This window comes from Ursus maritimus, unplaced genomic scaffold (assembly GCF_017311325.1).
Source record: "Ursus maritimus isolate PB19 unplaced genomic scaffold, ASM1731132v1 scaffold_22, whole genome shotgun sequence".
NCBI lineage: Eukaryota > Metazoa > Chordata > Mammalia > Carnivora > Ursidae > Ursus > Ursus maritimus.
Genome location: NW_024424675.1, coordinates 6,333,534 through 6,348,162, shown reverse-complemented (window position 1 = coordinate 6,348,162; position 14,629 = coordinate 6,333,534). Strand labels below are relative to the sequence as shown.

The 14,629-nt window shown below is 45.3% G+C and overlaps 1 pseudogene; it reads right to left on the bottom strand.

Annotated features, from left to right (window-relative positions):
- Positions 1-4,311: 4,311 nt before the first annotated feature.
- LOC103680523 lies at positions 4,312-4,792 on the bottom strand (annotated as a pseudogene).
- Positions 4,793-14,629: the final 9,837 nt, after the last annotated feature.

The window sequence follows — 14,629 nt, the reverse complement described above, 5'->3', positions numbered from 1 at the left end:
TGAACTCCATTTCTGACAATTTGGTTATATCCATATCCATCAGTTCTGTGGCAGAGGCCACAGACTCATTATCTTTTCTTTGCTGGGGTGGATTTCTCCTCCTCGTCATTCTGATGAGATGTTGAGGGGATGCCCAGAGCCCAAATTATTGACCAGGACCCAGGCAATGTGCACTTGCTTTATAGGGACCTTTGGGATGTGGGCTTCTTTATTTTTCAGTCTGCCTTCTGGGGGAGGGGTCTGCCATGCTGATACTCAGGCAACCCTGTTTGGGTAGAGTCTCCCTGTCCCCTGCGAGGGGCGATGGGGATGGGCACAATGTGAGCTAGTATTTCCAGGCTTTTGTTCTCTGGCGGCTTTCTCTGGTGGTTTTCTGTGACTCTTCTGAGAGAGCAGCAGTGGCCGTATCCTAGCCTCTGTCTCAGAACAGAGAGATCGCAGTCCGCTGTCCACTGAGCTCTCTTGGCCTCTTTAACTCTGTTTCCGTCGGTGCTGCCAAAAACCCTGCAGCGTCCGGGGATGTGCGCCCCACAGCCGGTATCCCAGCCCTCACTTCCAGGGCCGGCACGTCTCTGTCCTTTGTGCTTCTAACACTGCCAGCTGCCCCAGTTCCCGCGCACGCTCCCGAGCTCTCTGTTTCAGTGTGTTTCCCAGGCGCTCGGAGCATCGGTTTTCAGTGGGGTCGCATGCCTGCTCCTGAGCTCCCGGTATCAGTACGGTTCCAGTGAGCACTCCGGAGCTCTGTTTTTCAGGCTGGTCGAGTGCGTTCCCAGGCTCACGGTCTCAGTCTGTTTTCTCGCGGTATCGGTCTATGAGTCCGGCCGGCTCCTCCGTGCAGGTGGCTACCGCTTCCCCGTGCTCAAGCACGGCGGCTCCCTCCCCTTTCCGTTTATCTTCCAATATCTGTGCACGGATTCACGGCTCCCCATTTCATACCTCAATACTCGTCGCTGGAGATGTTCATTTGTAGAGATCCAGATGTATCTTCCTGCATCTCAGGCTGATCCCGTGGGTGTTCAGGATGGTCCGGTAGATATCCAGCTCGAATCGGGACCAGCTGAGAAAGTGTCTCCTACTCCTCTGCCACCTTTTCTCCTCCTTGCAGAAAGTGGTCAATTTTCTGTTCATAGAGTTTCTGCTACTCTTTTCTTCGTTCTCTAGTTGCGTTCATGGGTATTCAGAATGGTTTGGTAGCTCTCTTGCTGAATTCCTGGGACCAAACGAACTTTAGGTCTCCTGCTCCTCCGCCATCTTGGAACCAGAACTAAAATCTACCATTTTAACTGTTGTTAAGTATACAGTTCAATGGCATTAAACACATTCATATTGTTGTAAAACCACAACCACCACTATCTATGTTTACAACTCTTTCACCATCACAAACTGAAACTCTGTCCCCATTAAACAATAACTCCCCACACTCCACTCCTCCCAATCCCTGGCAACCACCATGCTACTTTCTGTCTCTATGAATTTGACTATCCCAGGTACCTTGTAGAAGTGAAATTGTGAACTGTTTGTCCTTTTATGTCTGTCTTACTCCACTCAGCATAATGTCCTCAAGGTTCTTCTATGTTGTAGTGTGTATCAGAATATCAGTTGTTGTCAGGCTGAATAATATTCCACTGTATGCCTATACTACACCCTGTGCACCGTGCATCTGTCAGTGAACACTTGGCTTGCGTCAACATTGCTGGCTGTTAGAAACTATGCTGCCGTGAACATGGGTGTACAAGTATCTGCTCAAGACCCTGCTGCCAATTCTTTGGGTGTGTACCCAGAAATGGAGTTGCTGGATCATACGGTAATTTTATTTATAAGCTTTTGAGGAATGACCATAGTGCTTTCCACAGCAGCTGCACCATTTAAGATTCCCAATGGTGCGCAAGTGTGCAATTTCTTCACATCCTTGCCAACACTTGTGATTTTCTCAAGTTTTTTAATACTAACCATCTTTATAGTTGTGAGGTGGTATCTCATCGTAGTTTTGATTTGCATTTCCATAATAATCAGTGATGCTGAGCGTTGTTTCATGCGCTCGTTGGCTATTTATTTATCTTCTTCAGAGGAATGCTTTCCTTGCATGATTTGTTGAAAAGACTGTCCTTTCCCGGGGCACCTGGGTGGCTCAGTCAGTTGAGTATCTATCTCTTGATTTTGGTTCAGGTCATGACCTTGGGGTCATTGGATCAAGCCCCATGTTGGGCTCTGGGCTTGGGGCTTAATGTGGAGTCTGCTGGAGATTCTTTCCCTCTCCCTCTGCCCCTCCCCCCCCACATGCTCACTTTCTTTCTCTAAATAGGTAAGTAACTAAAATCTTTAAAAAAAAAAAAAAGAACTGTCCTTTCCCTATTAAATGGTCTTGGCACCTTGGTCAAACATCATTTGACTCTATACGTAAGGGTTTATTTCTGAGCTTTGTATTTTTTTTTTAAGATTTTTATTTTTTCATTCAACAGAGATAGAGACAGCCACCGAGAGAGGGAACACAAGCAGGGGGAGTGGGAGAGGATGAAGCAGGCTCATAGCGGAGGAGCCTAATGTGGGGCTTGATCCCATAACTGGGATCACGCCCTGAGCCGAAGGCAGACGCTTAACAGCTGTGCCACCCAGGTGCCCCCTGAGCTTTGTATTTTATTCCATTGGTCTGTGTGTCCGTCTTTATGCTATACCACAGTTTGGATTAGCATAACTTTGTAGTGAGTTTTGAAATCATGAAGAGTGAGCCCTCCGACTCTGGTGTGGTTTTTTTCCAGTTTATTTGAGCTATTTGGGGTCCTTTGAGATTTAAGGTTGGATTGTTCTACTTCCGCAAAAAATGTCATTGGGATTTTGATAGAGATTACACTGACTCTATCACTTTGGGTAATATTAACATCTTAACAATAATTAAGTCTTACAATCTATGAAAACAGAATGTCTTCCTATTTATCTATGTCTTCTTTAATTTCTTTTAAAAATATTTTGTGCTTTCACTGTGGACATCTTTCACCTCCTTGGTTAAGTTAATTCCTAAGTATTTAAGTTTTTTGATGCTACTGTAAATGGAATTATTCTCTTCATTTCCTTTTCAGATTGTTCATTGTTCATGCACAAAAATGCAACTGATATTTTCATGTTGATTTGGTATCCTGCTCTATCCCTTGCTATTTATTTTTTTATTTTTATTTTTAAAAAAGATTTTATTTATTTATTTGACAGAGACAGCCAGCGAGAGAGGGAACACAAGCAGGGGGAGTGGGAGAGGAAGAAGCAGGCTTATAGCGGAGGAGCCTGATGTGGGGCTCGATCCCATAATGCCAGGATCACGCCCTGAGCCGAAGGCAGTTGCTTAACGACTGCGCTACCCAGGCGCCCCTATTTTTATTTTTGAAAAACATCTTTATTTAAGAGATCAATAAATAGAGGGGGTAAAATATTATGGTAGCAACTTCACACAAGTTCCGTATGAGACCAAACTCAGAACTACTTGCTCAAGTTATTCAGGATGGAACAAAATTAAGTGCTCACAATTAGCACAGAAAATATCTGATTATAGTACTTGTTTTTAAATGGACATTTACTAGTTTACAGTAAGATCCCACCTGTTACAGGAGACCAGCCCCACCCCCTTGGTATACAGCCTGAAAAGCTAAGAATGCAAATGTTTAAGGTAATATAAGCTTTTGTTTACAATCCCAGAATTGTACAAATACTTAGTACTAGTATAACTATCAACAGGTCCACTTAATCTTTAGTTTACTCTCCGAGGGACAGGCAATATAAGAACATAACCTGTCACTTTGGTCCCAGCCTCCCATTTTACAAACATAGATCCAGGATTCTAGGTTTATAGCAGCATTGCTATTCCCAGTCTTTGACCGAGGCCGGCATGTGGCATTTGGGACTGCAAAAGCTGTTTGCTTCAGCTTCCTGGGGAGAGCTATGCATACTGCCTATATGGTTTTAGAACATCTCTAGCTGTATAGAAGCCCCTGTATGTGCCATCAACTTCATTCCCTACTGCAGAAACTTTTAGTTTTAAATCTGTCTACCCACATCTTCACAATGACGTTTGGTTCTAGAATGTGACATTAAGATCAGGCTACCTGAATGAGTAAAATTGAAAGCTCATTCGTAATTTTCAGAATAAAGATATTCTCGAGGTTATAAAGAGTTTATAAATAACACTGTTCACAAGCAAATCTTGATCTGTCGACAATTCTGAGAAACTGAATGTACTGTTTTGAAATACACAAGGGATTTCATTAGGTTTCGAAAAATATACAAGTAAAACTTTACCAGGCTCTTTAATCAAGTTAGTCACAATGTACACATTCCTGAGAAGACCCCATTGTAGTGACATTGTTTATTTCCAAATTTTTCAGCATTCAAGTTAAAAGGTGTTTCTTCCCAAGAAACTGAATTTTTCTGTCAAATGCGCTTGACTGGTTAGAAGAACTGGGTTCATCAAATGGATTCACCGCAAACTTTATATATAAATCATAGACATCAGTGAAGAAGTTCTTTGTTCCGTCCTCTTGCCTTATGTCAGGAAGCATAATAAATCTCACACGGCCCGCAGTATCAAACGCAAAACAGACCACTCGCTGAACTTGTCCACAGGTTTCAAGGCCATGTTGTTGGACAGCCACGCACTCTGATCTACGAGGTTGAGAGCAGCATGAGCTACGAACCGGTTCAGATGACGATGATCGTCTTTGGATTCTGCTTTTCCAGTTGGCAAAAAGTCCATTTCAAAAACGGGGTTATCATGGTGGCCAACAATTACAAGGTAGAAGTTTCCAGACATTGTCTTCAAAATACAGCTCCTGCAGGGTGAAGCGAACAACGGAAACAGCCAGTCACTTCCCCCTTCCCTTGCTTTTTAAAATGTATGCCTTGGGACTTTTCCACACTACCAATATTTAGACATATCTCATTATAGCTTTTCGTTGTGTGGATATTCTAGGCCAGAAACCAAACCCCGTCTGTTTTCATACCTGAGCTGAGAATAGTTTTAAAATAGCAACTGCATAACCTCTATTCTGCCTTTTGGCCCACAAATAAAATACCATCTGGCCCTTTAAGATAAAGTTTGTCAGTCCTCATTCTAAAATTCTACGGTTGACCAGAAGACTGTTGAAAGGCCATTTGAACTGTTTCCAATCCAATGCTATTATAAACAGTGTTTCTGTAACATTTTCATTCAGCCGGTTTTGCCCTCAGGTGTATCTGTGGGTAAACCACTAGCCAAGAAAGAACTGCCGGATCAAGGGGTAGATGCATTTTTATTTTTCACGGTAATGCAAAATGGCCCTGGAGAGAAATCAGAGCCATTTACCTATCATCTGTGCCTCTTTCCCACTTGCTTCCAATGTGAATTACTGATCTCTCTAAATTGTGCTGTCCCATTGTAGGAATTTTCATTCCTTTCATTGTAAGTTAGGTTGAGTACCTTTTCTTTTTTCTTTCTTTTTTTTTAAAAATATTTTATTTGAGAGAGAGAAAGAGAAAAATAGAGCACAAGCTGGGGGGAGGGGCAGAGGAAGAGGGAGAGGGAGAAGGAGACTCCCCACTGAGCAGGGAGCCCAAGGTAGGACTCGATCAGAGGACCCTGAGATCATGACCTCAGCCAAAGGCAGACACTTAACCAGCTGAGCCACCCAGGCGCCCCAGTTGAGAGCCTTTTCATTTATAAGCTGCATGTTCTTGTCCTTTGCTCATTTTTTTATCAGGTGGCTGGATTATTGATATTTACCAACTCTTCTTGTTTTTAAGTAACAGTTCTTTATATATAAAAGCAACTGGATTTTGGTCATATGAGAAAAATGCTTTTTTCCCCCAAGTTTTTCATTTTCAAAAACGTTTTAAATAAGTATTTTTCCCTAAATAGACTTTATATGTACATAAGTGTAGCAGTCTTTTCATTTATGGCTTCTGTAGTTTATGTCTGTCTTAGGAAGATCTTCCCTATTTGGATATGACCAAAAACAACCCTCGACTTTTCTTCTGGTACTTTTATGTTTTTAAAAGTACTTTAATCCATCTGGAATTGACTTTGGTGTAAGGAGTAAGGTATGGCTCCAGCTGGCACTCAGCTGTCCCGAAGCCCTTTATTGAATAATCCATCTTTTTTCCACTGCTTTGAAATGCCACCTTTCCATATGTATTTGGGTCTATTTTGGAGTTCTCTAATTTGTTCCATTGATCTCTCTGTACATTCATATGCTCTTTCTAGCTTCTTTTTTTTTTTTTTTTAGATCTTATTTATTCATTTGGAAGAGAGCAAGAGAGAGAGCACAAGCAGGGAGTAGGGGCAGAGGGAGACGGAGAACAGACTCCCCACTGAGCAGAGAGCCCGATGTGGGGCTCGATCCCAGGACCCTGGGATCAAGACCTGAGCCAAAGGCTGACACCTAACCAACTGAGCCACCCAGGTGCCCCTCAAGCTTCTTTATTAAGTATAGTTTTATAAGGCCTTTTATTATTTGGAAGGGATAATTTCCCCGGCTAACTTTCTTTTGTAGAATTTTCTTGGCTATACGTGCATATTTTACTTTTCTTGTGAACTTTAGATTCAGCTTGTCTAATTTAAAAGTAGATATTTCCATTGAGATTGCATTAAGCTTTTAGATAAACTCAGAGAGAAAAAGTATAAAATGATTTTTTCCCATTTGCAAACAGGGTGTGTCTTGCCATTCATTCAATTAAAAAAAGATTCTTTGCTAAAGTTTCAAAGTTTGGGTTTGTTTCGATTCACTTCCCTCGACTTTATTTCCCAGGTATTCTGACTTCTGTGGCTACTGAAAGTGGAATTTTTCTTCTATTGTATTTTCTTTTTTTTTTTTTAAAGATTTTATTTATTTATTCGACAGAGATAGAGACAGCGAGCGAGAGAGGGAACACAAGCAGGGGGAGTGGGAGAGGAAGAAGCAGGCTCATAGCGGAGGAGCCTGACATGGGGCTCGATCCCAGATCACCGGGATCACGCCCTGAGCCGAAGGCAGACGCTTAACCGCTGTGCCACCCAGGCGCCCCACTTCTATTGTATTTTCTAACCAGGTCCTTTGCACATTAAAAAGCAATACTTTTTGTTTATTAAATGTGTAAGTGGCCACATTACTGAATTTTCTTATTTATTTTTCAGTTGATTCTCCTGGGTTCCCAGATACGCAGTCACATCGCATCCAAGTACTGATAATTCTACTTTCTCGTGTAAATGAATCACGTTTACTTTTCCTCCAGGATCCATTGCAGCTCCATGCAAGGAGTGCCTGGTTCTCTCCTGGAAGTCTGTGTCTACAGCTAGGTATATGCCAGCTCCAATGGGCTCTGCTGTCTATTCTGGGTCCCAGTGGCTGATTTCCTACCAGCATAAAACTTAACAGAAAATTATTTTAAGCAGAGGAATGACAGGATTGTATCTGGAGTTGAGATCGTGGATGCCCTCTGCCAGATCGTAGAGTGAACAACTTGTCTAAGGAAAGGCGATGGGTTAGCTGACCAGCCCAGCCCTCTAGGTGAGAGCACACAACTACGACCCAGATGCCACCCCCGGGTGTGATTAAGGAGGGAAAGTTAGCTGGCACTTACTGAGCATTTACTGGGTGCCTGATATGGGCACTTGAAGCCCAGTGGTCCTAGCATCTTTGCGCAGGATTCATGGATGAAGGAGTAAGGTGCCCCAGTCTCCCGGGCAGCAGGTGGCAGTGCTGATGCTGGGACATGGCTGCTGAATCCCTGTGGAGTGCTGAAGGGCCCAAGAGGGAGTCCTGGAGAGCTGGGGCTTTGGGAGGCGGAAGCTGGGGAGGAGATCTGGAGCCGGGGAGGAGGATTTCCACTCTGGGCAGGCCCAGGGCAAGTCCGACAGGAAGATGACTCCGCAGGGCCAGGCCAGGGGTTTGGGAAGAGTCCTATTCCCCAGACACATGGAGACTCAAGTCCTGCCTCATAACCCCCACCCAGCAGTGGGGTCTCTGCTGGGTCCTGAAACGTCCTTTCTGGAGCCCCGAGGATGGCTAGCGTAAGGATCACGGTGTCGTCATTTCCACCAGTTGGTGTGAGCCCAGCTTCACCGCTACCAGCTACCAGCCGTTTCCCCTGAGACATGCCCTGGGCTCCAGTCGTCCTGCCACACTGACCTTCCTCACTGCACCTGCCGACCACTCCACTACTCACCAGCTGGGAGACCTTGGTCAAGTTATTGAATCTCTCTGGGCCTCAGTCACCTCATCTGTCAAATGGGTATGCTAACTGCCTCCCTCAAAGGGTTGTTATGAGGCTAAAAAGAAGTAACATTAACATATGAGTAAGTGCTATTTAAGTGTTCAAGTGAATTAATGCAAGGAGAAAATTTTGTATGGGATGTATTTTGAGTTTTAAGGACAAAGGTCAGTTTTATTGGAGGATGAGATTGGGTCAAAACCAGATGATTCTTGGGGTGCTCCCATGTCCTTACCTCCTCGTTGTGTACCAGTTAGACCCAGAGTTCCCCCCTCCTTGGCCGTCCGCTGTGTGTGGGCAAGCAGGCCATGGGATGATTCTCACTTTGTCAGCTTCTTCTCCCACTAACAGCGATCGGGTCTCTGGTAGTCATTCTATTTTTAATGTCATATCTATTCAGCAGGGAAAAAAACCTTTTCGTGACATATATAAATACACAGAAATGTGTGGTTGTACCATACAACGACACACCCTGTGGATGGATCAAGAAGCAGAACGCGAGCAGCCCTCCTGGTCACTCCCCATCTGCAAGGTAGCCACCAGCTGAGTGGTCACCTGACCACGTGGTGCGTGGTCACCCTTCCCGTAAACGGAATCGGCAGGTGCGCTCTGCCCGCTCTAGCTTTTTGCGCTCCACGTTCCGTTTGTGAGATCCACTCGTGCTGTGGAGTGTGGCAGGAGTAAGTTCCTTCTCATTGTGTGCATGTTTCCTTCAAGTATTTTCATGGCCGTAGAAGTTTCTGTTGTGTCCATAAGCCGCAGTTTGTCCATCCTCCTGCTGATGGACGTGGGAGCTGTTTCCAGGTGGAGGATGGTACGAGCAGAAATACTGAGAACATTCTTGCCGTGACTTTGGGTGGCTCTAGGCACTCATTTCTCTTGAGCGTACGAACGTACAGATGGACTTGTTGGCTCAGAGGCTACGGCCGTGATCGGCTTAGGAAACTGTGTCAAGCAGGTCTCCCAGGTGGTTATACCAACTCACTCCTGCCCAGAGTTAGTGAACTGGAAGAGCTGAAAGCTTTCTTTGAAATCTTTCTTTTAAATGGTGACCTAGTTCCTATAGTTGAATAATTCGAATGAGGGTTGGTATGGCTTGTAGTGATCCCAACTGTCTTCATTTTCAACAGAGGGTTATAAAATGCTGCTCAGGGAATATAATTTGCTTTCCATTTACTGATAGTAGAAGAAAGAAGTTAATTTACTCATCTAAAGGCCCAGAGAATGATGGAAACAAGCATTCTTTTTTAGGGGGGATGGGAGGGGGAAACAAGCATTCTTGAATCTCTCCCCACTGTACTACACTATTCATTAATGAACAGAGTGCTGGTCAGAATCTCGGGCTCTGAGGCCAGTCTCCTGCGTGCAGGTGGCATCCGCAAGCCGGGCATCCCAGGACGAGGGAATGGACCCCTTGCCTCTGTGTCCTCATTTGCAAAACGGGAGTCTGGTAGTACCTGCGTCATCGGGTGGGACCGAATGAGATCTGTGTGGAATGCTCAAAACAGGGCATGGCGTATCATACACACTCCATTAAACACGAGCTATTGTTTTGATAGCCTCAAAAGAGTAGCGATCGTTGAAAATAGGATTCTGGACAAAACGTATGAAGACAAACAATGATGTTAGCTGCTTTTCCATATTACCACACAGACCTCTCCCAGCCAGAGCCCGGTTAGTCAGAAATGCCACCCGGGAGAGTAAACATAGCAGGCGGTAAGAAGCCAGGGTTGTTTCAGAGTCTCCGCTCAGAGGGCTTGAGTTGAAGATAAGTAGCACGGTCTCCTGGCACAGCGGGGTGGGCCCCGGGTCTGGTGAGCACTGCGTGCAGCTTGCTGCTGGTTGAGGGGGGAGAGGAGGGTGACTGCAGGCAGGCCCCACCACCGGCGTGTGGAGTGACTGGTGGCCCCAAAGCAGAAGCAGAACAGATAGAAAAAGGTGTACAAGCCCTCAGGCACTCCCATGCACTTGAGCCCTGAAAGGGCTCCAGTCACTGCAGAGAACAAACAGTAACTGATCTTTGATGTGATAATCTCAAGGCATCAAGAAAAAGACAAATAACTCTCTCTGTTCTCTGTCTATACAGTGAGCAATAAAAATTTCTTTTCTGATAAAGAGAATTCAGGGTTCTTCAACACATCAATTGCAAGGAAAAAGAGATGGAGGGCAAGTCTCTAGATTGGGACACTTAAAAATCATATCACTGTTGAAATGTGAGCTCCGTATTTGAATCTTTTTTTTTTAAGATTTTTATTTATTTGACCGAGATAGAGACAGACAACGAGAGAGGGAACACAAGCAGGGGGAGTGGGAGAGGAAGAAGCAGGCTCCCAGGGGAGGAGTCTGATGTGAGGCTCGATCCCAGAACTCTGGGATCACGCCCTGAGCCAAAGGCAGAGGCTTAATGACTGAGCCATCCAGGCGCCCCTGAATCTTGATTTTAAAAAAAATCTGCTTAAAAAGGTCAGCAGTCCTGAATTTACTAAATAAACTTGCCCCCTCTACCTCAAAAAAAAAAAATCTGCTTAAAGTCTGAATTTGTGACATAATTGAAAATGTAGACACAACAGGATGATATTGAGAAATTAGGATTAATTATTACATGTAATAACAGTAGGGCAATTATGTTTAAAAAGAACTTTCTCTTTTAGAGACTGGTGCAGAAATATCTAGAAGTGAAGTGATATCATGTCTGGGATTTGCCTCGAACGGGCGCGGGCCGAGGGTCATTGGGTGGGGTGCATAGGGTGTATTGACAGATGCCACCGCTGATAAAGGTTGAGCCAAGACTGATGGATACTGTAGATTGATTCAACTCTGAACTGTTTTTGTGTGTCTTCAAAATTCATAATAAAGGTTTTTCTAAGCTGCTCTGGGCGAAAAAAACATAAGGAAATGTATATTTTAGAAAAATTTCCATCAAAACTGCTAAAATAAAAATTGGCACTTGAAGAAGCAAAAAAAAAAAAAAGGCAGGAAAACGGTAATGTATTTTATAAAGATGGTAATCCAAAATATGAAGACGTTTTTGCTGCATGGAGGAGAAGAGGGTAAAGTCGTGAGTGATCTAAAGTGGGCTACCTAGAAGAACTCCTGAACGGGCTCATTCATCCATCTGAAACTAGCCGACTACCCACTGTGGGTAGGCAGGCAGGGACCGGGGTACCAGGAAGGGACACCTGCGGCCCTGCCTCTACCACACACCTGTGGCCACACCGCTAACCCTCTGCAGGTCCTGGAGCAGTGCTCACTACGCTGTCGTGGAACACAGTGTAGGAACCCCAAAGGGGTGTGGGGCACAGATCTGCTTCTGGAACGGTGCTCTGAGCAGGCGGGGTGAGCAAATGGCAATTCTTTTGCAGAAGCACACAGAGTCTGAATTCAGTATGACCTCAAGGGCCTGCCAGGAGCTGATGCTGCAGGGAGAGGGTTAGGAGAGCTCTTGGCCTGGAGAGGCACTTCAAGGAGGTGCTCAGTAAATGTACTTATTGTTACCACAATAATAATGCAGCTTGCGATTTATTCTGATATCCCTGGGCCCCTTAAGTATTTCTGGGGCCAGCCTGCATTTGCAAAATGGTGAGATCTCTGCCATAAGTAGCTTGAGAATTTTTTTTTTTTTTGCTAAAACCATAATTGATAAAGTCTGCACCTAATCAACTTAGCTAGGAACTCGGAATTTCAAAATGGCCAGAGAGACCTTTAATAGTGTGTTTAGAGTTCACGTCCAAGGTCCCATGCCACTGTGACACAAACCTCCATTTTCCTCTCCTGTGAAATGGGCACACCTCCTCAGGGTGGCCGGAAGGAAAAGCCTTTGCATAATGGTGAGACTGGAAGGTCCCAGGGAGGGGGCCCCAGGTAATTCCTCTCCTTCTGGGTTTGCCCCAGGCACTTCTGCCTTCCTCACTGTGAGATGCTGGCTGATTCACCGGGTTCAGTCCGGGGGCAGGCGCTGAGGGTCCTGCCCATCCTCCCAGACATGGAAGGATCCCTGATTTCTCGCTCTGTATCTTGGTGTCCTCAGCTCAGCTCCGGGTACTGGCTGCCAGCCGTGGGAGAGTAGAGGACCCATGGGCTCCTTCCCGTGGGGCATAGTGAGGGCATTAGTCACCTAGCGAAGTTCTCACAAATTGGTTTAGTTGATGTAGCAACAGACAGGTTCCGCGCCGGCAACTTCTTTGGTATTCCAGGCTCTGTCAGCTCAAGAAAGCCTCATCAAGCCATTGCCATTTACTCAAAAGTACGGTGCCCATAAAAGCACGGTGCCAGGAATGTGGGCTGCGTGCTTGGCTCCGCGCACTCAGACTGTTCTTTATTTTAGAAAGCCCTCTGGCAGCCTCTCCCCAAATCATTTGGGCTCAGGATGTCACTCCCTGGTCACACCTAGATTCTTGACTGATTTAAATTTTATGGGGAGAGGTTCCTCTGTATTATTTGCTTGGCAAATAACTGTTTGGCTCCTGTTTGGAGATGACTGCAAGAAGCATATGGAGAAGAAGTGAAGGCCCAGGGCACATGTGCTCCCCAAGGCTGCCCCAGTAGTTTTCCAGAGGGGCCTGGCAGGAGGCATGTGAGGCTGGTTTGGGGTGAGTCATTCACCCAAAGACCTGGACACATAGACAAGTTGAGGGCAATGCTGAACATCCCCACAGGGATCCCCGCAAACTCCTGTTTCCCCCCGGTGAGGCCACAGGGAGCAGCAGAAATTGCTTGCCCCTGAAAGCAGCCCCGCCCCTGTAGCCGATTGTTGCCTCGTGGGAATGAGTGCGAAGCTTTGCCAGATCTTTGGATTTGTCCAAAGAGGCCGGGAATTAGAAGTTGTGAAATTTCCAGATTTTTCATGTTGGCGACTATCAAAAAAAGCATTAGATAAGCACGTGAAAAGGTGCTCCACTTGACTAATCCTTAGGGAAACGCAAATCAAGCTACAATGAGGCACCCCTTCACATCCATTAGGATGGTTATTATTAAAAAGAAGAGAAAAGCAGAAAATGACAAGTGTTGGCAAAAACGTAGACAACTTGGAACTCCTGTGCAGTGTTGTTGGGAAGACCAAATTACAGCCGATGTGGGAAGCAGCATAGCTATTCACCCAAAAATTAAAAATAGAACAACCATATGATCCAGCAATTCCACTTCTGGGTTTAGACTTAAAAGAATTGAAAGCAGAGTCTTGAAGAGATAGTTGTACAGCCATGTTCATGGCAGAATTTTCCACATTAGCAAAAACACAGCAGCGCTCCGAGTGTCCGTTGACGGAGAAAGGGTCACGCAAAATGTGATCTCGGCATAATGGAATATTATTCAGCCTTAAAAATGAAGGCTATTCTGACACACGCTACAACACGGACAACCTTGAGGACTCCGTGCTAAGCAAAATAAGCCAATCCCAGAAAGACAAACACTGTAGGGTTCCACTTACACAAGGTACTTAGCAGTGTCAAATTCATAGACATTCTCCAGAGAGTAGGATGGCTTCCCAGGGGCTGGGGAGGGAAGAGTGGGGAGCTCACTGTGAATGGGGACAAAGTTTCAATTTTACAAGGGGAATGGTGGGGATGTTTGTGCAACTACGTGAATGTGCTTAATGCCATTGACAAACGTACACTTAAAAATGGTTAAAATGGTAACTTCCATGTTGTGTATTTTACCACGATTTTAAAAATTGGGGGGGAAATGGTTTAAGTATAGTGCAGGCCAAACGAAACTTGTCTCTTGTCCGGGTGGGGCCTGAGGCTGCTAGCTTGTACCCTCTGCTCTCTGTGACCCTCCCCGTCAGCCTGTTCACTCTGGCCACTTTCCTGCCCAGCCCAGATCTGGAAACCAGTCTCGGGAGCTGGGCACACTTAGGTTTGAATCCTGGCTCTGCCTCTGGCTAGTCAGGGGTTGTTGGATACTTCTATGGACAGCTTTGTCCCTGTGTTTGTTTCCCATCTGAAAGTCTCTGGAGGTACTGACTCCGGATGGCTCAGCCCAGGGGCCCTGGATCCACTGACCTGAGTACAACGTTCGCTGCCGATTCCAACACGGCCTGTATGAGACCGACAGTGAGCTCAGCTCCTGGCCGTGTGAACCGGTTACCAGCGTGCTGATTGGGAATGGTGCTTTAAAATTACAAATTCTCTCTGACCCGTGCTTAACCTGTGACTCTGAGAGAGAGGCAGCAAAATGTCCAAGGCAAGGGGAGGGCAGGTGTTCGGGGAGGGTCAACTTAAACATTGTGAAGAAGAAGAAGAGGGAGAGGATGTATTCACAAAACAGTTTTTAAACAATTTCCCCTCACAGTTTTCTTGCAGCATTTAGCATTTTCATTGTTGCCTGTTTCCCCTGAGGGATTCCAACTGACTTGGTTTTTCTGGCACTATAAACTTGAGTAAAAGAGTATTTGTTCTTTTGTTAAAGTAAAATTTTGAGTTCTAGT